Source organism: Erythranthe guttata, chromosome 11, assembly GCF_056151865.1.
Source record: "Erythranthe guttata isolate IM_541 chromosome 11, IM_541, whole genome shotgun sequence".
NCBI lineage: Eukaryota > Viridiplantae > Streptophyta > Magnoliopsida > Lamiales > Phrymaceae > Erythranthe > Erythranthe guttata.
In genome coordinates, this window is record NC_142543.1 from 6,737,028 (window position 1) to 6,761,184 (window position 24,157).

General features: G+C 35.4%; 2 long non-coding RNA genes across 13 annotated transcripts; both read right to left on the reverse strand.

The window, feature by feature from the left end:
• Positions 1-8,112: 8,112 nt before the first annotated feature.
• Positions 8,113-11,874, reverse strand: LOC148766884 (uncharacterized). The gene is made up of 3 exons (XR_016034503.1): positions 11,552-11,874; positions 11,389-11,472; positions 8,113-9,217 (listed from the first exon to the last, which is right to left on the reverse strand). It is a non-coding gene; the product is annotated as an uncharacterized LOC148766884 (long non-coding RNA).
• A 9,744-nt stretch (positions 11,875-21,618) lies between these two features.
• Positions 21,619-23,695, reverse strand: LOC105967990 (uncharacterized). Of its 12 annotated transcripts, none has more exons than XR_016034423.1 (6): positions 23,546-23,695; positions 23,050-23,087; positions 22,866-22,926; positions 22,618-22,669; positions 22,209-22,333; positions 21,619-21,911 (listed from the first exon to the last, which is right to left on the reverse strand). It is a non-coding gene; the product is annotated as an uncharacterized LOC105967990 (long non-coding RNA). The 12 variants fall into 12 exon arrangements; XR_016034420.1 differs by having other exon boundaries at positions 22,241-22,333; positions 23,050-23,110; positions 23,546-23,670; XR_016034418.1 differs by having other exon boundaries at positions 23,050-23,110; positions 23,546-23,670.
• Between the last annotated feature and the right edge of the window lie 462 nt (positions 23,696-24,157).

Genomic DNA, 24,157 nt, shown 5'->3' on the forward strand with positions numbered 1-24,157 from the left:
AAAGGGATTAAGTCATAACGTAGTTCAAAATATATCCTTTTGAAGGATGTCGTGCACAGTTTATACTCACGTGGACAAGGAGAAATATATGCAGTTTAAGCTCGTGTCGAAGAAGCATTTGACTTGAATTTGTGGATAGTTTACGCTCGTATCAAGGATCCTTGACTTGATTTGGATATGTAGATAGTTTATGCTCGTGTCAAGGAGTATTTCATTTGATTTGACTTGTCATATTACATAGGGTGTCGTTTCTTCAAAAGACTTGCCCCCATCCTCATGATCTTCTTGTTCTTCTTCGACATGTTCTTCATGGAGCCGGTACGACTTTTGGATTGATGGTTCTTCAATTTGATTTGCATGTATGCTCAACTCCATATCATGTGCTCGAGTAGCCAACTCTTCAAAACTTTTAGGTTGAATTCCTTGAAGGATAAATCGTACTCTCCATTGCATTCCTTGGATGCACAGTTCAATAGATGATGTCCCAGGTAGTCGATCCTTGCAATTAATGCTCAAATTTCTCCACCGGTTGATATAGTCGATGACATGTTCCTTCTTCCCATCGCCACACCACACCGGGCATCACCATCCCCACACCATCAACGTCGTCCTCGTCGTTTGGGTCGGACTAAAGACATGGTTTTCCGGCGATAAGACGCATCATCTCTTCACTCTCCACCGCCGCCGCCGCTGCCGCCATCTCCTCCGCCTTTGCTGCCGATAACATCGACAGCATCCTCTTCGATAATGGGTAGAAGGTCCGATAACGTCAACCGCATCCTATTCGATAATGGGCAGAAGTTTTGGAGAGAATGGAAGAGAGAAGAAGATAGAATGAGAAAAAGACGCACCAAAAAAAACATCGACCGCATCCTATTCAATAGGTCAAACGATCTATTAAATCAGTTTTCTCAAATTAAAAAAAAAAAAAGAGGGGTTCTTCTTACATAAAGTTGTCTTGCTAATTTTCCCATAAATAAAATAAAATAAATGTGAAATAAAAAAAATGGTAAATAGCACTTTGCCCCCTAAAAAAATGTCATTTTCCTAAAAATGAAAAAAAGAGACAGCCCCCTTTAAAAATATACAACTTGTTGCACTTTGCCCCAAAATGTGTTTCTGGTGAAATTCTCGTCAGATTTGAGTAATTTGAAAGGGTAATTTCATCACATTAAGCTCTTTTTTCCTCCCCAACTCATATCAACCAAACTATGGTTTTCTTTGTTCCCAAATATGGAAATCAGATTTGGAGTCAGGGCTTCAAATCATTGAAGGCCTTCTGGATTCGTCGGGCTCCGTTTCCGTAAGGAATTCGTCCGTGAATCCTTGGACGCCTGTCGTTGTTTGAACTGCAAAGTTATGTTAGTGAAACCTCATGCGCCACCTGATGGCTTTGAAAATGGATTGCTCCGGTGGTGGAAAAGGGGTACAATGACACGAGAGATGGGTTGTGAAATGGAGACCGGTAAGATGAATGCAGGGTCTTGTGAGGACGAGTCATCTTTGTGAACCCAATTTCAAAAACTAAGATTCAGGGCATATAAAATTTATCTCTGAGGGATAAAGTGAGAGGGGGGGGAGAGTGATAGGTGAATCATGAAATAATCATCGCCCCAAAATCTAGCAAATGTGTCATCTTCGGCTGCCTAAGATTGTCTGATAGTGCGAAGATGAGAATGAAGAATAGTATATCTGAATTGGAAAATGGCTCCAAGAACAACAATTTCACTTCTCTTCAATATTATTTCCCCAATTCAAGAAAATAGATTAATCAAGCAACGTGGTTATTGTGTGTGTGTGTGTGTGTGTGTGTGTGTGTGTGTGTGTGTGTGTGTGTGTGTGTGTGTGTGTGTGTGTGTGTGTGTGTGTGTGTGAATGTGGATCCTCCTGCTGGTAACGAAAAAAAAGGTTGATTTTGATAATTGGAGAAGAAATATAGGATTTTTGTGGGTGTTGTGAATAAATTACGTATTGGAGATCCGCCATTGAACCCATATCTCAAAGCTTAACTCTGGTTTGTTTTCTTATCCACATTAGAGAATCAGATTCTCTTGTCGACTTTGTGAACCATTTTCAATTGACCAAATCAATACTTCACATGTCTGCAAAAAAAAAAAAAAAAAAAAATCAATAGTTCACATTTTATACCTAATATGACGACATTACCCTTTCAAATTACTGAAATCTGCCGGAAATACACCTCTGGTGTAAAGTGTAACAAGTTGTATATTTTTAAGGGGGACTGTCTCGTTTTTTCATTTTCAGGGGGGGAAGTGCTAAAATGGCATTTTTTGAGGGGGCAAAGTGCTATTTGCCCTAAGATAAAAGAAAAACCGGTTGGGGGCCTGAAACATCTAGGGCACTATATTTATGCATTAAATGCTCCGGGTGGTCATTAAATACATAGAAAACCTAAAGTAAGAAAGACTAAAGTCGGGCGAGAGGTAAAAGATGACTTCCTTGCTCCGATTGATATCAAGAATAGTAACATCCAAATCACTAAATCATGGTATTTCTGGGAGAGTGGCATCAATTGGATTTCTGAACCGGTTCAGCACTAAGGCCGACCAACTCATAACTCCAAAAATATCACCATGGCTGATGCTACCACCATCCACGGAAAGTTATAACTTCTATAGCCTTGCGCAGAATAAAGTTGTAAGTTTGAGCAAAGTAGAAGAATCCGATTATGATGATTATTCAGTGGCCTTGGGATCCTCCCATGGCTGGCTAGTTTTGCTTAACAAACGAAACTGCGATTTGCTTCTCTCGAACCCCGTTTCTAATCGTCACGTAAAGCTTCCTCCAATCCACATCCTGCCCATTCCCAATTCAGACTTGAGACGATGCTTGGGTCGCATCACCAAGGTCATCATCAATTGATCACCGGATGATCAAAACTGCCGTGCGGTGATGATTTTCGGTCCGTCGAATAGACTGGCTTTCTGCGTGCCGGGTCACAACACCTCCCGTTGGACTCCAATCGGTGCTACTTCGAACAAAGACGAAGAGGGACATAATATCGCAAGGGAATACGAGGACATTGTTTACTCCACCACGAAACATTTGTTCTCGGCGTCACTAAATCCGGCGATTTCGAGGCTTGGGATCTCCGCGACCATTTCTCGCCAAAAATGACTCTCCTTAACAAGGAAGGAAACAATCGTGTGTACGAGAGGAATTACGTGTACAAATCGAAAAAAGAGTTACACCTCACAATGATATGCGAGCCGCTACAACATCTAGTCATGGCCCCCCCACCGAATAACTCTGGTGGCGGCGGCGAAGAACAAGTCCTCCTTGGTTTGAATCGTTATGTAATGATACAAGTAAGGCCTGACGGTTCGTATGTCGACGACCACGAACCACGTGATAACATAATTAAATATCCCTACATGACTATTGCTTTTGACATTCACAAATACGACGTGGACGCTAATTCGGTTACGTACATGAATGGTTCATTGGACGGTGATGGGTCCACGCCCAAAGGCCCATATCGACAAGCCCATAGAGGCACACAAACCAAGCCCATAGAGGCACACAAACCAAGCCCAAATCGACTAAAGATAATAATACAAACCCAAGTCGGCTAAGGTCCAAACTGGCATGATCTAAACACTTAGGCCCAAGTCAACCCATGTTAAGTTACTTAGGCCCATGAGAATAAATATCTCCATATAAATACTCGGAAACCTCACAATTAAAGGTACGCAATTCATAACTCCCGAACAGTCTCTTGAATTCTCTGAATTCTTCTATCATACAAAGCTGACTTGAGCGTCGGAGGGTTTTCGCCGGGACCAATCCCGGCGCCCTAACGACTTTTTGTGATGCAGGTAGTGCCCACGCGAGGAATCAAGAAGTGCGAGAGAGGAATTGCAAAACGTGACGTGGAATCGTACCACATCATTTTGGCGCCGTCTGTGGGAAACCACTACCTAATCATTGAGAATGAAGTTTCACTCATGGAGAACATACGACGTTGGCAATGGTGGAAGATCAAAAGAAGTATCACTTCAAAATGCAACATGCAAAGAAAAAGAAAAATCCTTAAAAGAAGTTTAACACTCCATAAAAGTCGGTAGAGAGATTATATGGTCAACCTGAAAGTCAGTGTAGACATCAAGCTCAGTCCTAAAAAGGTGAATGATCCCTCCGGAACAAGCCTCAACTCAAATTTGTGGAGATTCATTGATCACATTGACAAGTCCTCCAATGGCACGACCTTTCGCCGCCACCGGCTCCTCATTGAACAAGTTCTTTATGCACTACAGCCATTCTATAATTTATCAGCTCTTTGCAGGTTGAAATCTATTGAGTTGTCCTTACTAAAGTTGCGGCATTCACAAAGTAGCCGCCGTCCAAGCCGGCACTATGCACCATACCTACCAACCGATGCAACATGAAAAAGCCACCTTAGAACCGAGAAATTTGTGGAGTCCCTTTGATGCATGCACTCTAGCCGTTGTCGGCTCCTCGTAGAGAAACTTCTTTATGCACTACATCCATTCTATAATTTATGAGCTCTTTGCAGGTTGAAATCTATTGAGTTGTCATTACTGAAGTTGCGGCATTCACAAAGTAGCCGCCGTCCAAGTCGGCATTATGCACCATACCTACCACCCGATGCGGCCCGAAAATGCCACCTTAGAATCGGCCAATTGTGAAAGTTTCTTTAATACACGTCCTCTAGCCGCCGCCGACTCCTCATTGAGTGAACTTTTTATGGACTGCTACCATTCTATAATTTAACAACTCTTTGCAGGTTGATATCTTTTGACTTGTCATTACTCAAAACGCGATGCACAAAGCAACCGCCGTCCAAGCCGGCACTATGAACTGTTTCTACCCGCCAATGCGGCCTAAAAATGTCAATCTTGGAATTAGCCGTTTTACGAGACACCACCTCGCGAAGCACCATCTCGAAATTATGATATATGATTACATCTCTATGCAGATTGACACCTTTTTGAAATTTCATCACCATTGACGTCATTTTTTGAGTTGCGTCTCCCTATGCGGTATCGTTTGAACTGCCGTCACCCAACCTTGGAAGCAGCCGTTTTACGAGCAACCACCTCGTGAAGCACCATCTCAAACTTATGATATATGGTTACATATTTTGGCAGGTTGACACCATTCGAAGTGTCATCACCCATGGCGTCATTTTCTAAGTTGTCATCTCCTCATGTGGTATCGTTTGAACTGCCGTCACCTAAACTAATCTGACGCAAATCGACAGGCCTCGTATATGCACCTCACAAACCGCCACTTTGTGAAGACAGAAAGCCGTTATCTTCCACTTTGCAGTATCTGTCCAAGATGGCACCTTGTGAGCAAAAAAAAAATGACATCACGAGACTCACCAACATAAATAATCATAATCCAGGTTGCATCCCCAAATTCGCCACCTCGCCATTGACAACTTCCATACAAGTCGACGTATATGGTAACCACGGCTAATCATTTCAAAACGGCATACCTTGAGTGCTCTCCTTCTAAGACGTCACCTCTAATTAGTTATCATCTTCAAAGATAGTATAACCATCTCCTTCCAAGACGACACATCTTGAGCCGTCTTGCCGCTGATTGGCTGGCAAGCTGTTGTCCAGAAAGTTGTCACCTCTAATTAATCGTCTTATTTCAGGTTGTCCCCTTCCAAGACGACACCCTTGATTTGTCTCATTCCAAGTCGGTACACTCTACGCTAGCAACTCGCAGTCTGTCCTCTGGTGGCTTAGTTAAGAACTTGAAAAACTTTGAGATGGCACCCTATAATCCTTATCTAATTGGCTCGATCAAAGACCTTGTACACCCAATCTTATGCTTTTTCGTTGATAATCTAGTGCCCAAACATGTGTTTTTTATGCAGGAAATTCCTCGTGAACATGTGCCTTTTATGCTAAAATTCTCGTTTCTCCAGATTTAAGATGATTGTCGATGGATTGTTTTTATTATCAAATATTTATTTCAGGTTCGAGAATTATCTTGAGGTCTTGACTGTCAATACACGAATGCACCACACTCTATTACTACATGTCATTCCGAGGCAACACATTCTCGTACAATTTGTTTAGCATCAATCACGATATTACAAATTGCTTTTAGAGATATGACTCTTGCAGAGCTCTATATAATTCGTTTAACATCAATCAAGATATCACGAATTGTACACACACACACGACTCCTCCAGATTTGCCAGCATGAAAATAAAGTGTCTCGCGAGTTGGCGAGCCATCAATCGCCATTTGATCAATCGTTGAGCCGCCCACGACGTCATGAGCTGCCTATTTGCCAATGGCAAGGCAAGCCATCAAATTTTATTTCTACTGTTTATTGATCCGCCCACGCCCTCATGAGCTGCCTACTTGCCAATGGCATGTCAATCGACTGTCATTTCTACTAATTATTGAGCCAACACGACCTCACGAGCTGCCTACTTGTCAATGATAGGGCAAACTGTCAACTGCCACAATAATTTTTTTTGAGTTGACCACGGTCTCCCTTGTTATTTATTTGTCAATGGCATGCAACCGCCATTTCTACTAATTGTTGAGCAACAACTCACCGTCTCATGAGCTATCAATTTGTCAATGGCATCGCGAAATGCCTTCTACTAATTGTTGAGCAACTCACCAAACTCACCATCTCATGAGCTACCAATTTGTCAATGGCATCGCGAAATACCCTACAACTATTTTCAATAATCGTCAAGTTGCTTCCACTACGAGTCGTCCAATCGACTAACTAAATTACAAATGTCCCTAACATGACTACACTCACTAACTACTCTCCATCAATTCTCGCTACTCGAGATCCGATTAAGAGTGGGGGGCTTATGATGGGTCCACGCCCAAAGACCCATATCGACAAGCCCATAGAGGCACACAAACCAAGCCCATAGAGGCACACAAACCAAGCCCAAATCGATCAAATATAATAATACAAGCCCAAGTCGGCTAAGGTCCAAACTGGCATGATCTAAACACTTAGGCCCAAGTCGACCCATGTTAAGTGACTTAGGCCCATGAGAATATATATCTCCACATAAATACCCGGAAACCTCACAATTAAAGGTACGCAATTCATAACTCCCGAACAGTCTCTTGAATTCTCTGAATTTTTCTATCATACAAAGCTGACTTGAGCGTCGGAGGGTTTTCGCCGGGACCAATCCCGGCGCCCTAACGAATTTTTGTGATGCAGGCGAGGAATCAAGAAGTGCGAGGGAGGAATTGCAAAACGTGACGTGGAATCGTACCACATCAGACGGTCTTTCACTATTTGTTGGTGGCAACCATTCTTTTGCCTTGCCGGCAGCCAGTGACTACCCGAAACTGAAGCCGAACTCCATATACTTTACAGATTCACTCGGACTTCAATATTTCAATACAAATACTAAAGAGCCCTATGGTGGCTATGATATTGGCATATACGATTATCGAGATGCCACGATCTCTCCTTGCTATTATCCTTGTGACGTCAAGTCTCTCGAAAAGATTACACCACCACCTATCTGGTTCACTCCAGCTGCTGCGAACAATATTAATTAATTAATTAATTAATTAATTAATTAAATAAGTAGCGTGTGTAACAATATTAACTAGCTTACTCCATTTCCTTTTTTTTTCTTATCTATATACGTTCCTCCTCTTAGGTTTTTTTATGTTGCTTTTATGTTTACTAGGCAGGTGCACGTGCGTTGCACGTGTCGTATGAATTTTTCTATGTATTTCTTAGTTATGTCACGTGTTGTATTAATTTTACGTAATTAAATTGTATTAGATTAAAAAACTGGTAATTTCCCTATATCCTCATGTACAAATTTATGAAAGAAATAACATTTTACCTAATGCATTGAATGGCACCTTCAGATATGGATGCATATTCTAATGCACGAATTTTATAGTCGCATTCAATATTTTCTGTAGCCTCAAATTTCTTGAATATCCTTTGATTCTTGCAAAATCCTGGTAGACATAAAGAGTAATTAGAGTTGCAACCTATAAAAACAAGATGAACTTCAACAATTCAGATCTTGATTTGGCTAATATTTTTTGCTCAGACAAGTAGTTTGATATATAGGACAAAAAAAAAAAAAAAACCCGTTAAAAAAGAAAACTTCTGCTAGTTATATTTTTTTTACCAGTTCGCAATAACAAAAACAGTAATTAACAACTTCCCTGGACAGTCGGCCTATAATCAACTACAAGATCCGACATATAATGAACTACAAGATCAGGTTCCAAACATAAGCCCATGCTAGCACTACTGACTTACAAATATAGCAGGCCATCATTCGCCTTATTTTAATTAGAAAATTGGTAAATTCAGATAAGGAACTCGTACCTGCATTCATCAATAACTCACTTGTTTCTTAAAAGAAAAAAAAAATCAAAAAACATAAAAGAAAATAAGCACAATTACCCCTTACCGCAAATAAGTTATGTTACCCATCAACCGGAAAAAACAATCCTCAATGGGCGAATTTAGGATTTTATTCAAGGGTGTTTGTAGTTTTATATAATATAATATATAAATAAGAAATAGAAAAATAATGATGTAGTAAAAATAAAATTAGTTATACAATTTTTATATAGAAATAAAATGTTTTAAACAATTTTCTATGCGTGTCCATTTATTGAAGACCACTTGTTACTTCACTGATATATTGTCTAAAATTAACTTACCACAATATGGATGGTGATGATATTGCACATATCTGAGAGAGATGCCAAACTCGAAAGTATTAATAATTGCTTCAACCAATATTAGATCAAAATGGAAGAAATAAAAACAAAAACGAACAATGTCACACTTACTTGCAGTATTATATTTGCTTCAACCAATAATTGCTTACATCTAGGCATCACAAAATGATATTATCACGCCCGCACATGTGACAATTTTGTAGCCCTCTCAATAGATAAATCGTCACAATATGTGGCTTTAGTGACACATTTAGTTGTCACAGTACGTGTTCTTTCTCATAGTGATACTTGTTTTATTCTTTGAAAAATAGCAAGCGGTCAAGAATGCATTGACGATAATAATAATAAGACAAAGGTTCGGTGTGAATATGTCTAGTTTGACTAACCATTGACTTACCCATTTTGAATTGAAATTGACATATCGAATGAGGGGCTCGTGAAGCCTGACAAGAGCCTAAAAAACTTGATAGAGCCCCATGACTCTTCTTAATCTTCTTATACACTGGGTAAAAAATATTTTTATTCAGTAAATAGCTTCCCAGCATTAAGTAGGAAATTAGAAGAGAGCCTGAATACATATATGAGGAAGTGTCAAAATTTTATTCAACATAGGAAACGTGTTTAGTAACAGGAAATAGAACATATGTTGAGGGTCTCTCTCACTGCGAGTTCACATTAGGATTTGTGAGTAAAATTAGTTCTTTTATCCATATACTTAAAAGGGAAGAAATGTAGCGCTCTAAATATCGTAATTCATGCACCTTTAACACGTATTTTTACCCTTCTACAACTACACAAAAGTCATAATAAAAACATCAAGAAAAAAATGATTTTTGGTTTATAGATGGTAATCCTATTAAAATAAGGACAACAACTAAGACAAACTTTCTTATGTCAGCATCCTATTCTTATCTGACATTACTCTCGGAAATACGGAGAAAGAAAATGAGAGTTTACTTCCATAGAATGAGTTGTAATGTATCTCATAGTAGAATTTTAAAGATATGACTACACAAGAACACATAAAGTAATATAAGCAGAAGCAAAATATTTGATAATTGTTGGAAGGAGAAGAAAACACATATCGAGAAGAAACAAGCCAGAATATATCTATAACATAAATATGTGGGATTCTTTATATTTGTTAGAATACTATTTATGAGTAAAAAAAAAATTGAAGTTTTTCTCGAGAATTATTTAATGAGAATAGTATTTTTTTTTCCTCATCAATTGAAAATCCGACTTTTTTTTTTAATGTGGCCGATATCGGCCGATAATTTGCAACTGAACTGTTTCGGCAACCGACAAAGTCGGTTGCCAACCGTTACCCGACCCACAATAGTCGGGCCGATAATAGTTTTGCATATTTGCAATAGTCGGTTGGTCGGGTCGGGCCGATAATCGGCCGATATTCAACCGACCCGACCTATGAACAACCTTAGTTACAACTTACAAGTTATGAGGCTGTTGAGTCTGCCATTTCAAAAAAAATAGTTCAATTGTGAGTTTAATTGTATTAAAAGAGAGTGTGAAGTCAAGTTTCGAAGGGAGTCGTTTCGATAAAAAAAATTGCATTTGCTTAGTATTCAACATAGTGTGAATTGTAAAATAAAATGTTGTTACGTTATTTCGGATTCCTAAAATATTCATTTTTTTTCTTTTATTAATATTATTAGTGAAAATTACCCTACAATGCATTCTTTTTAATTAGCACATAATCCCTAAATGATATGTTTTTAGAAGTAGTTTGCTAAAAAAAAAAGTTGAATGTTGTGGGGCTTTTGCTTATGAACATAACACGAGTAAGTTTTTTGACATTAGAGTAAAATATATAAATGTCGAATGCAATAAATCCATATAATATGTATGTTAATATGTAGAACGTTCAAAATGGTGCTAGAGAAAATCTATGTTCTTTGGATATTCAACTACCAAAGCGGTGAATATTTGGTTTGCCTCAACAATTGTCCTAATTTTATACATAATCCAAGTTAAATTAAATTTAGAATCAGTTATTTTTTTATCACAGGGATAAAATTGGCAAAATAAAATGCTCATGTTTTATGACAAAAAGGATGGCACACCTGCTCATATCAGACTTATAGAAAGAACTACTTATGGTTTAAATTTTATTTATTTATTTATTTATTTTTATTTGGGCAAATTACGGCCACCCCCTAAGCTATGGTCAAATTACAAAAACCCCCCTCGTGTTTGGGTAATTAAAGCCACCCCTCAACTATGTATTTATCTTACGAAAAGACCCCTTCAGAGGTAAATTTAGGGATGTTAATTCGGTAAAACCGGACCAAAATTTTGGTACGCCAACATTTCATACCATTTACCGAACAAAATATACGATTTGGTTCGGTAAATAACCAAATTACATAAATTTTATGTAAGAATATTTTAAAGGAGGGGGTGGCTGTAATTACCCGAACAAGAGGGGTTTTTTCGTAATTTGACCATACACCAGGGGTGGCCGTAATTTGCCCTTTTTATTTTATATTTATATATATAGCTACACATTTAAAAGAAAAACATTTGCAGAATTATCAATTACAAAATAGACTTGTACCGAACTATCAATTTTAGTGAATGGGCAACAATTGTTTTGTGATAAACACAAGTAACCATGAAGAAGTTAAGATATGAGTATTATAATCAATTTACCTTACGTTCGAACCAGAACAAGAAATTGAACTCAACTTAACACCTTGGCAATGAATAACCTGAATCGCATCACTGGCAGCAATTCTGAAAAAAAAAACACACAAATCAGTAATTGACTATATTACCAAATAATCGATTTTGACAACATCAAATAAAATTATACCAGGATTCATGTAGATTGTTAGCAAACGTGGCAAGAGAGAGAAACACACTATGGAAACATGAAATACACCGTCACAATGCCCTAAAAAATCAAATACGAAACTGAAACCTTGGCCTTTTTGTATTTTTCTTTAATGTGGACAATTAAGACCTTTGAATTTCTTTTTTATTCTTTTTCTTTTTTCTTTTTCCTGGTTATATGTAAAGTCAAAATCTGTTAGTGTCCGATTTACATGGAACAATCTCTTTTCTGATTTGTGTAAGCTATAATTCATTAATTACTTCAAATTAAAATTACTCAAATGTCCTTATTTATTTGATGGATCTATGGTTATTTTTGTCTCATCAAAAAATGGAAGAAACCACCATGTGATTCCTCCTTTTATAAGTAGTATAGAGTATAGAATAATATAGATTAAAGAGTAAAATGACGAGATGGAAAAATAGGAATGCTAATAACCCTACCCATAACCCGCCTAACCAAGATTCCACTGTCCAAGACCTTACCGCTGTTATCCGAGAAAGGAACGACCAAATCCAACGCCTGATAAGTCTCCAAAATACTAACCCACAACATCCTCCTCCTCCTCGGAAATAATGCCTCGCAAGCCGTGTACAAACGTTTCCGAGGCATGCACCCTACCGAATTCCATGGTGGCCCAGATCCCTCAGTCGCCGAAGAGGGGTTTATCTTTGAAAGTTATATTCGACTACATGGAGATGTCAAATGGTGACCGAATCCATTGTGCACTGTGTATGCTAAAGAACGAAGCCCGACACTGATGGGAAGGCGCCAAGGAAGGCATCGATTTAACCAACACCAACTGGAGAACATTCAAGACTCGCTTCTTTGAGAAGTATTTCACCAAGGATATCCGAACCCAGAAGATGAGAGAATTCCTAGATATGAAGCAATGAAATCCGTCCTTAGCAGAATACGTCCGAAAATTTGAACAAGGTTGCATCTATGCCCCTTACATTGCCAAATATGCCGAAGATAAAAAAAATCACTTCTTGCAAGATCTCAAACTGGAAATCAGAAGAGACGTGCGCATGTCCTCTTCAAACTCCTCATATCGAGAAATGGTGGCTGCACAAGACGAGCAAGATATCCGACAACAACGTCAGACGAGCAACCGTCCATGGAAGCATACAAGAGAGCTCCAAATTCTGAGAGTCCTATATGCCATTTCTTCTATTTCATCACCACCCTAATTGCCAATTCTCCAAATCCTCCTCCATTCAGCCCTCTGTCGCAGGACGTGACTGCCCCGTTAATTTAATAAAAATAAAGTAAAAATATTATAAGAGAAATTCAAATGGATTAATTAGTATATTTCTTTACCTGTATTATTTATTTTTCTAGTAGTAAAGAATTCTTCAATTTGGTTAACAGTTAAAGTGATATAACGGAAGAAGACTTCTGAGAAGAAACGTGGAAAAATGAGAATTGAAAGAAATTAGGAAGAGATCAGCAATTTTTGCAGAATATTATTATGCTTTTCCCTTTTTGAGTGATTAATGATTTATTTAGATAACGTGCACAAACAACAAACTTATTTTGACGTTTTAATTATATCTTGTTGATATTATATTAATATATCTTTAGCTGATCGATCATTTGAAAATTAATATATCAATATTATAAATATACTACTATAATTAAGAATTTGAAAATTAAGGATATTTGAGAATTTATCTATACGATTGTTGTGAATAACGATGAAAATTAAATAAACTTAACATAAAGATAAGTACTTCATTCAAAACACACGACACTTGAATAAATCCTAAATACAAACTTAAGAAGATAAGTCCTACAAACTTGACACACAATTAAATCCTAAAACCTTAAAGAAGATAAATTAAACAGTAAACAGTAAACATAATAATAATAATAATAATAATAATAATAATAATAATAATAATAATAATAATAATAATAATAATAATAATAATAATAATAATAATAATAATAATAATAAGTATTAAGGAAGAACAGTAGATACTAAACACTTCAATCCTCGTCATCCTCGTCATCATCTCTACTCTCATCACCCTCATCATCATCCTCCTCATAATCACCACCATCTCGAGAGCCAGAATCCGAAGAAGTTTGTAGTGCACTACCAGATCCGGAAGATTCCACATCATTTTCACCGTCACCAGATTTTTTCAACTTGTTTTCCGCCCTCACAATTTCGATGCGATAATCGCGAAACTGTCCAATTGTAGGGAATGTTGAAATGAAACAGTTACGTTTGTGCTTCCTAAGAGCTTTATCGTCTTTGAAAAAGTTGCCGCAAGTGCACCTATGTCCCAAGTTGAATAGATTGTTGTGCTTTTGTTCATAGTGTAGAGCGAGTGCCTTAGCGCTTATGCGTTTTATGGCGTGGTGCTCTGGGCATGTACAACAGACGAATTGGCTCCTCATTGCGATACGTTCGATGGATTGTCTCTTTTGAGATTTTGATCTCTTCTTGCGAGATTTTCCTCTAGAGTGTCGGCTATTTCGAGAGGGGGAGCCGGATGGGGTGGTTGATCTTCCTCGTGACGATTGGCTGTAACCAGACGGAGAGCCAGGTGGGGTGGTTGATCTTCCTCGTGACGATTGGCTGTAACGAGACGGGGAACCAGGTGGGGTGGTTGATTTTCCCCGTGATGAGTGGCTATAACGAGACGGGGAGTCTGGTGGGCTAGTTGATCTCCCTCGTGATGATTGGCTGTAACGAGATGGGGAATCCGGTGGGGTGGTCACGACACTGTATCTCGGGGGGGACTCGGGTGGGATCGTTGTCACGGTGCTGTACCTTGGAGACGAATCGAGTAGAGTGGTTCTCGCCGCAGTACTGTTCCGAGGGGTGTACTCGGATGGGATGGTTGTGACAGTACTGCTTCGAGGGGTACATTCCGATGCGTTGGTAACTGACACGTTACTGTTCCGAGCAGAAGACTCCGTTGAAGATGCATATGACCTTAAGGCCGTGGCCATTGGCTTCTTGCCCAAAAACTTCGAAATCATTCTTTTCATTTTTGTTTTTTACTCTTTTCGCCACACAAGACTTGGAAATACAAGATTTAAATGCAATGAATTAAACGAAAGATTGATGTGAATAAGTTGCAAACTGCACCTTGTTTATATAGATAAATTATTACATATCTCTAACCATTAACTAACCAGTGAAACAATCACAAAATGCATGATGTTTGGTCTAAAATCACAAAATCATGTCAATATTGGATCGACGGCTTGCCAATATGTTATAGAATATTTTACAATTCATATTCTTATGGATCCTCTGTCAATATGTTATAGAATATTTTACAATTCATATTCTTATGAATCCTCTGTCAATATGTTATAGAATATTTTACAAGCAAGCACACAGTGTATTCTGTATTTACCTCTTCACATTTCATTTTTCATGATTTTTTATGTTGACCGAACCCCACTAAGGAATTAATTAACAAACAAAAGATATTTTTTCCTTGTTTTCGAAAAAAAATATTAATTTGAACACATCATACATTTAAAATGATTATTTTAATTAGTTAAAATAATTTCATTCCTATATTTAACATATTTCCACAAGTATTTTAGACGCGGATACACCGTTTGTCTAGGGTGTGCAAGTGTGCAACTACACATTCTTGTTTTCAAAAAACAATATTCCCATATATTTATATGTTATATACATTTGTATGTGTTAAGTATCTATTAAATTTATAGAGAGGATCAGGGTTGGACACCTAACTATATAAGTGTCTTGTTATTTTTATATATATTTATATTATTACGTTCTAAATATATCGTTAAATTTTTTTATTTTTCATTTTATATATGTATTATATAAAATTAGATTTGAAAATTTACATGTTCGCTTGTAGATACGCATTTCGCTACATGCAATTTTAATTTATGTACCATTTTTTAACCATTTCACCAATTTTCTGTCCAAATATTTCCTAAATTATCATTAAATTTGCAAAAGATTTTTTTAATACTTGAAGTTGTTGCATATTTTTATGTGTATACTATTAAAAAAAAGTGGGGGCATTGCCCCTGAACCCCCGTACATTTTTAATTCGCCATTTTTATTAAATAAATTATTCATATTTTTTGTTGAACATAATTTCGAACACCCTTCCCAAACAAACCTGGATTCACCTCTTATTATAGACGAATGAGAAATACATATTGTTAATTTTTTTTATGTGACAAGTGACAGTGGTATAAATATACATTTTCCCTAATTTTTTTAAATTTGATTTTTTTAAAATTTGATAATTTGTTCAAGTATACATTATCTCTCAACAAAATGATCTATTTGAAATTTTAAATAAATGGAAAAGGTGATAGATTAATATTACATGTATAATGTAGTAATAACCTATTAATTTATAGGGGTAATGTGCTAGGAGCCCCTCATACGAAACTTAATTTGAACTAATGACAAGTCTAATTCCAATTTTTTAATTAAATCCTTAGATTGAAATAATATATGACCCATATCCTTTTTTTTTCTAATCCCTATCCTGCCCTTACACCCTAAATTTTATAACCCACATATTTGTTAGGATAGTAGACTAAAAGTCTCGCTTTTAGCTTCATAATTTTATTATTGAATTAATAAAATAATTTATTATCATTTTATGAGAATCTGCACTAGGGTATTCAATGCATTTAATTGATTGGTTGTCAATTAATTAAAAGCATAAGTCTAATATTCTAATAGTATTCGAGATGGTGTGCTACGGCGCACAGAAAGATCATTTCGAAAGTTCGTTTAGAATATAAAGATAAACGTTCACAATCTAGATGGAAATGGACTAACCATTGGTAAAAGATTGTAGCACAATATTTAAGTGATTGGTCTTGATCACAGTAAACAGAGAATAACTTTTGTAGTTATTGTTTTGACTTATTGTGCTAGCACACCCGGCATGTGTTGAACCGGACAAAGTGAAATAATTGTTTCATCACTGTTCATAAATGAAACTGTATTATTTCTAGTTGACAGTATATTACTTACTCTCTTAATCCCTAGATAATTAACGTACACATTTAATTGATGATCTCTACTTTGATGTCACAATGGGAGAGATTCCTATATTGAGTCAAATGGCCCCCGGTGCGTTGGGTAGAGACATTAAGAATTAATAGGTGGAAATTAATTATCGAAAGGAATCCACATCTCTGAAATATGGGATTGATAATAACCCTTGAGTAGCTTATAAGATTTGTTTATGCCAAGTCCTGGCCAGGTGGATTTCGTATCCGGCATACTCAAATAAGTTAGGCGGGTAAGACTCATGAAAAGAAACCATTGAATTTATTTAGCAGTGAATAAATTATTTGGTGGTTATAAGATATCTTAATGTGGGGAGAATCAAAGTAATGATCGACCGGAGCTCGAATGTAATATTTGAGAATATAAACGGGAGTTCAATAATTATTTGGTAGTGGAAAATAAATAATTATTTAATGATTAATTAAATGAATTCTTTTAAGAGTTTGGATTTAATTAATTATTAGTTGCCCGATTTATATTTTCTCCTTTAGTCACTATTGTAGCCCGTTGGATTTTCTAATTAATCGAGAAAATAAAGTTCAACCAATATTATATATTGGAATTAATATAGCCGAAAATTAAGTTCCCATAGGACTGCAATTTTCGACTATATAGAGTTATAGAAGGAGTGGGATTTGTTTCCATGTAATCCTCTCTATGTGGGACTCTAATTCCTTGTGCTATATATAATAGAGATTAGGTTGATGAGAAAGAATTCCTACACGCCTATTCACGTTCTGGAGATGAGAATATTTTTCTCTTCTTATTTTCTCTCTAAGTTTCTCGATTATAGATTTATATTTCTTCAAGTACAAGTCCACCCTTGTAGAAGAATTATTAATCCGGGATATACAATAGAAGATTATAGGTTTTTAGAGCAAACTATAATTCCCGAATTTTCTGAGCAGTCCTGCGAAGAAATTCGTCACAAATCAACCGTTCGTCGGATAGGCTCCAAATTTATAGAGTAGCTTCCTAGCCCTTAGATCTACAATCCGTTCGAAGGGTTTCTCGATCGGATCAACGGTCGTGGAGATATCGGTGAAGGAAGAGGACTGGAAATTTCTGGATAGCAACTTTTACGAATGTTGAAGGCTTGACGTGGATCCTCGTTCGTGCGCCGAAGATAGAAACAGATCTGCTCGCGAAAACTGTAAGTTGCTAGATTAGATTTATTCCGCTTTAAACGAATCTAATCAAAGCATGTTAATAAAATTAAAACCGGCTAATCTAGAACCTCTTGCGAATTTTCATTGAATCCTGGACTTCACATCCCAACAATTGGTATCAGAGCTTCTTTGATTAATTCGTTTGAGGTTCACATGTTGTCCAAAATTGCATGAAACGGAAAATTCATATATTGCATATAGCGTTTTATTTCTTACTTTGTTTTGCAGAATAGAAATTCCGCTATTATGGTTATGAATATTTTATTTATGTTTTTTTGTGAATGGATCCCACTGCCTCGTGAGTGGTTACATGTCGGTTTTAATTTCCATCGCATGATATTGATGGAAGATCGTGTGCCTACGATATTTTTATTTTTTGTAATTTTTCTAGAGGAGTTTTAGATAGAAATTACATAGATAGAATAGAGCAGATTTTGTTCTCGGAATTGTTTGCGCGACTGTGCCGTTTCTGTTATCTCGGCCTAGTCCACCGTCGGATCGAGCTGATTTTTTTTCCGGAGGTTCCTAACTCATTGGCGTAGCATCCGACAGTTCGGATCGTGAATCGGAGTTACCCAAATAGAGATATTAATTTCAGAACAAAGCTAGAAATTCCAGGACAACACCAGAATTATCAACCGCGCGGGGTCTCGACATCGGGCAGCGGGCAGCGGTTCCGGGCAGCCCGGGATTCGAGAATTCTGGAGTTTACGGGGACTTTTGGACTTCCTAATTTTAAGGAGTCTAAATCCGGGAGTCCCAACTTAACCATAATAGCGGAAAATTAAATTGTTTTATTTAATATTTTATGGTTGATGTGTGCTTATATTTGTTATGAACATGATTGCATGCATTATTCATGTTTATTATATTTGGGCTCAATTTGTTTATGTGATACCCATGACATATAATTGGACAACATGAAACTTTGACATGCTTAAATTTGCATTTAATTTATTATGTTCATGTTCATCTATGTGTATTATATTTGGTTATAAATGTTTTTATGTGATACCATGGATTATAATTAGATAACATAGATGATTGCGTTGAACATGATAAATTTATCATGATTGGTAGTTTTTCGGCTTTTGAGATCCTACACCGGGTGAAATACACCGGGTAGATCTTTACCATTAATATACACACAAACACACACACACCCACATTGGTGTGTGTAGATCAACGGTGAAAAATCACCCGGTGTAACCTTCACCGGGTGTAGGATAGATAAAACCGTAGTTTTTCTATGTTTGTCATATAGGATGATTAATTTGTGTATTAATAGGATCCCATGAGATATATATCCAGAGAACATAGAAATAGAACACACTCAATAGGTGCCCATAGTATTTCTATTATTAATTATATTGGACATCGTCATAGATTTTAGATAATATAATTGATTATGAGAAATGAGATTTATCGAATTTCGCTCCCACTCCGGGCATATTAATTATGGACATTATCTAGAAAAATCTCCTAATGGATAATTTGGAATTGATTATAGTGATACATTATTTTCTCCATATGGTGGAAAATAGATATCATAGAATAAACAATTTAAAATTAATTGATAGTCCAAAGACATATAATTAGAAAATCTAGAAATTGAGCATTGTAATTATTTTCATAGATTCCCTCATTAAAAATGTTTTTAAAATTATTAAGTGTATCGGGGAGTTTATTACGTATAAATCCTAAGGTCTCCATCATAGGCTTTAAGATAAATTAATTAATTGTGAGGAAGGAGATTTATCGAATTCCGCTCCCACTCCGGACACTTTTAATTATGGACTTATCTAGAAAAGTCTCCTAACGGATAATTATTAAAGAAATTGTAGTGATATGTTTGTCTCACTCCGAGTCGACGGATATCATAAAACAATTGATTTAAAGATGATTTGATGGTTAAACACTTAACAATAAAATATAATTATAACTATACTTCACTCCGAAGTCCCTGTTATATTTTATTGGACCAAAGTAACCGACTATTTAATTTTATTTTCCAAGGCCGCCGAATTGGAATGATAATAAAATTAAAGATGTTTTACATGTCTGTTTGTTGAAAACTTGTAGTCTGTCTACACTCCGTAGCCTACCGGTTCCTCATAGTGATGGATTGTCGGTTGATTTCAAAATTTGGTTTGAGGGAGCCATATTAAGTGACAATCTAGAGTTCTTAAGGATGCCCTTAGTTTAAGTTTATTTGTTTGATTCTCTAGCCATTAATGATACATTCCATAGATCCACTTTGTAGACTCACTTTGCTAGGATTAATCGACCTATAATAATATATTAAGTACTGCTTTTCGATTGAGGAATTTAAATATGTATTTTAACGGAGGAAATTCGTGAGTTAATAAATGAAGTGAATTTTTGGAAGAAAATTTAGTTCTTCATTTATTTTCTTAGGACGATTAATTGGTTCGGTGTTATATATTGAATTTTGGTTCAGTATATAGAAACACTGCTATGAGCCCATGGCAAGTACAAATAATATAATAGTGAATTTCTTAGTAACGTGAGAAATTTAGATCTATGTTTTAATTTGTAGCCATATTAAAAACCTCTTGAATACATGCATATTTATTTGGATTATTGGTTAGTCTTCATGTTCGAAAGACTATACGTTTTTTGAAAGTTCATGAACTCTTAGAAACCAAGATCAGTAGGAAACCGAGATCAACTTAATCCAAAAGAAATCTATTGAATTTTAATATTTTCAATTGAATAAGAAAATGATCTTTTCTATTGAAATTATTATGGGGAATTCAAATAGAGTTTACTCTCCTCTAGAGATCGAAGAAGGCACTTTTAGAAGTCATATTCAGTCAATCCTTCAATCGTCAGCTAGTAATTAGGCTTCTTGTCACTCAGTGACACCTATAATAGTAGTGACATTTAATTATGTTCAAATCGAAAGTAGGATTTTATGTTTAGAGATTATCATTTTGTGTCTTCCAAATAGAAGGAATTTATTTTTCTTTTATAGGATGGTTTAAAATAAATAGTTTGTTTATTTAATAATGACTTGGTCATTGTGGAAAAAAAAAATTTTATTTAGACACATTAATTGATAATAAATATATTAATAATATTTTATTTCCTACACTACTATTACATTCAATGGATAAATCTACTAATTAACCTCAATAGAGTATATAAATATATATTCGTTTCGCATCCATGGCATGATTATTTGATATTTACAAGAGGTAGGATTTTACTTTAAGTAAAATTTGGAGACTGATTTACAATGGGCCTTTACGGTTCATGAAAAGTGAAGGCACTGCCAGTCTAAGAATTTTATTTGGAAAGTAAAATAACCATGTGCCCGGTTGATGGGCCTAGTCTCTACACCAAAATGGACATTTTCTAACAGATATATCTGTTAGGAAAATTATTTGTAACGGAGTAAAACCGTTAGAAATACTGCGTTAGAATTTTTATGCCTATAATTTGTAACGGATGTAAACCGTTAGAATAATTAATAAACTGTTAGAAAAATAAATATTTCTAACGGTTTGGGTCCGTTAGGAATATCTTTGTAATGGTTTTCTATTATAACATATTTGCATAAATTCCTAACGGATATAGCCGTTAGAAAAATTATAAAACAAAACAAAAAAAAAATTAATAAATTCACACAATATGTATCGTATTATATATATATATATATATATATATATATATATATATATATATATATATATATATATATATATATATATATATATATATATATATATATATATATATATAACTGAATAGCAATTTACTACATAACTTCTCAACAAATTACATAGAATAATGAACCGAAGTATAAACAAAATGATCTATACAAACCATTATTACAAATCATTCCCTGTCATTCAATACATTAAGCGCAAGTACCGCAAATCCTTAAGACTCGTGTAAATCTATACGAAACAGAGTATACAAACACATTTACATACTAACCAACTCTCAAGAAAAATAATTTATCCATTGAACGAGGCCGGGTATCATAGAATCACTAACCATCAAGTTGTTAACGTCACCATCCCTTAGTTGCCATAACCCATAGCGGGAGCCGGGATGATCCCCCGAGTTCTGGTATTTAGAGCATTTTGAGCTGAATCAAATTGACAAGAGAAAGTTATATATAGAAACCAGAAAATAAAAACACTCCTCTCAATTATTAAACTCATGACAATAAGGAAAGAGGGAGAGAGACAAATTACTCACAAATTTTAAACGGAAAAAAACTTTGTTAAGTATAGCATAAATAGTCAAACTCAAATGAATATATATAATCAGATGAATTTATTGTCAACCAATCACATGGTATCTTTACTTAATTACTATTCGAGGAAACGAAAAAACTTATGTTGATTTTCAAAATATGTGAGAAATATAAAAATGCAATTACCTGATATTGTAAGATAATGCTAAGTCAATAACCTGTTGATGAAGAATGACTCGAAATCATGTGGATATACTCATCTACACGAACCGTAAAAGAATTCCAACAGAAAGAACCCCACTACCATATATCTGCATGTTAACATATGCAAAGAACAAATATGAAGCTCTTTTTAAAAATAAGGATCATATCCTTATATCAAAAACGTAAGTAAAATGTTCATCGAGTAATTAAAATCACAACAAAAATAGAGTAACCAAACACCATTAATCCAAACTTGTTACAACTAATTGATATCATAGTCGTTCAAATAATATCGAGATAACCCATGGAGAGAACTTAAATTCTCCTAAATCTAATACCAAAGAAATGATTATGTTTATTTACCAATATAATCATAAGTTACAAACCTTACCCTCCAAAGCAAACCCGAACAACCTCTGTCGACAAGCCTCGTAGCTCCAGCCCTATGGCAGATTTTAAGAAGATCAACAACCGGGCCAAAATATTATATTTTTTCTAAATTTATACATCTTGTCCCACAAAAAACAAAACAAACAAACATTAATTTTTATATTGTAACCGACAAAACGAACATGTACCCAAGAAAAAAAATATCCCCTCAGTTTTGTATGCTACATGGAACCTATTTAATAAATGTACCTTAGAGAAATTCATCTTAACATGAATCCGGTTTCTACACCCAAGGCTATCGACGAGCATACTGAAATGACATATGAAAAATTAGCAATTAAATAAGAATAACTTATCTAAGGGAAAATAGACATACTAAAACAAAATGAACAAAAGAAACAATTCAAATTTCAATTTCAGAGATTTACTGCACCACGATGTACTTCAAAAGAGAGCCAAGTCCAAGACTACCTGCAGTTGGTTGTTTATAATTTCTGAAAATTCGCAATTTAAAGAACATCATGAATAAATGACATATTACATTGATTAAGATTAAACAACCTAAGAATTGCAAATTAGATGCTAAAACGACATCAAAGAATAATTATCTCTGGACTAAAAAGAAAATAAATTTTACTTCCTCGAAAGTAGATGAGAATAATAATTTTGCAATTAACAGAATCCTAAATTTGGATTCGGAACCCTAAATAAACATCAATCTCCTTAATTTAATTTTGAGAACAAAATCCAATTTAGGGTTTCTTCAGTAAAATTCCTAACTTAGAATTGGCGACTGAGAAAGGAGAAGACAATAGAATGGTTGATAAAAGGAGAAACAAGAGAGACGGAGAGAGAGAGAGAGAGAGAGAGAGAGAGAGAGAGAGAGAGAGAGAGAGAGAGAGAGAGAGAGGGAGGGAGATAGACTTTACCTGACGAATACACGTACGGTGGCCGCCATTAGAGGTGGTTGAGGCGAGAGAACGAAATCGAAGGTTAGGGAGACAGGAAGTTGTATGCCGATGGGAGAGACGAATACTGAGAAAATATGAGAAAAAAAAATGAAGGGGACCGAAAAATATAAGGGCATCAATTTAATTCTATTTGTATAATAATAATAATAATAATAATAATAATAATAATAATAATAATAATAATAATAATAATAATAATAATAATAATAATAAATAATAAACTTTATTTACTAAATTGTTATAAAGTAGGCTAACGCACTATTAGTATTACTAACGCACAACAACAGTTAGAAATATTATTTTAATTATTAAATAGTAATATGAACAACTTATCATTAATTGTAACGGATAAATCTTATTTCTAACGGTTATATTCGGTTACAAATTACTAATAGATATATCTGTTAGAAATTAAAAAATAGTGCTGTTAGAAAATGCCCATTTTGGTGTAGTGAGTGTAAATAAGATCAAATAATTTTTGGATTTATTTTATTCTATAGTATGTGGACCTACAAATACCCTAGTTTAAGTAGTTTTGAGTAGTTCATCTAATTTATTGATGATATCTCG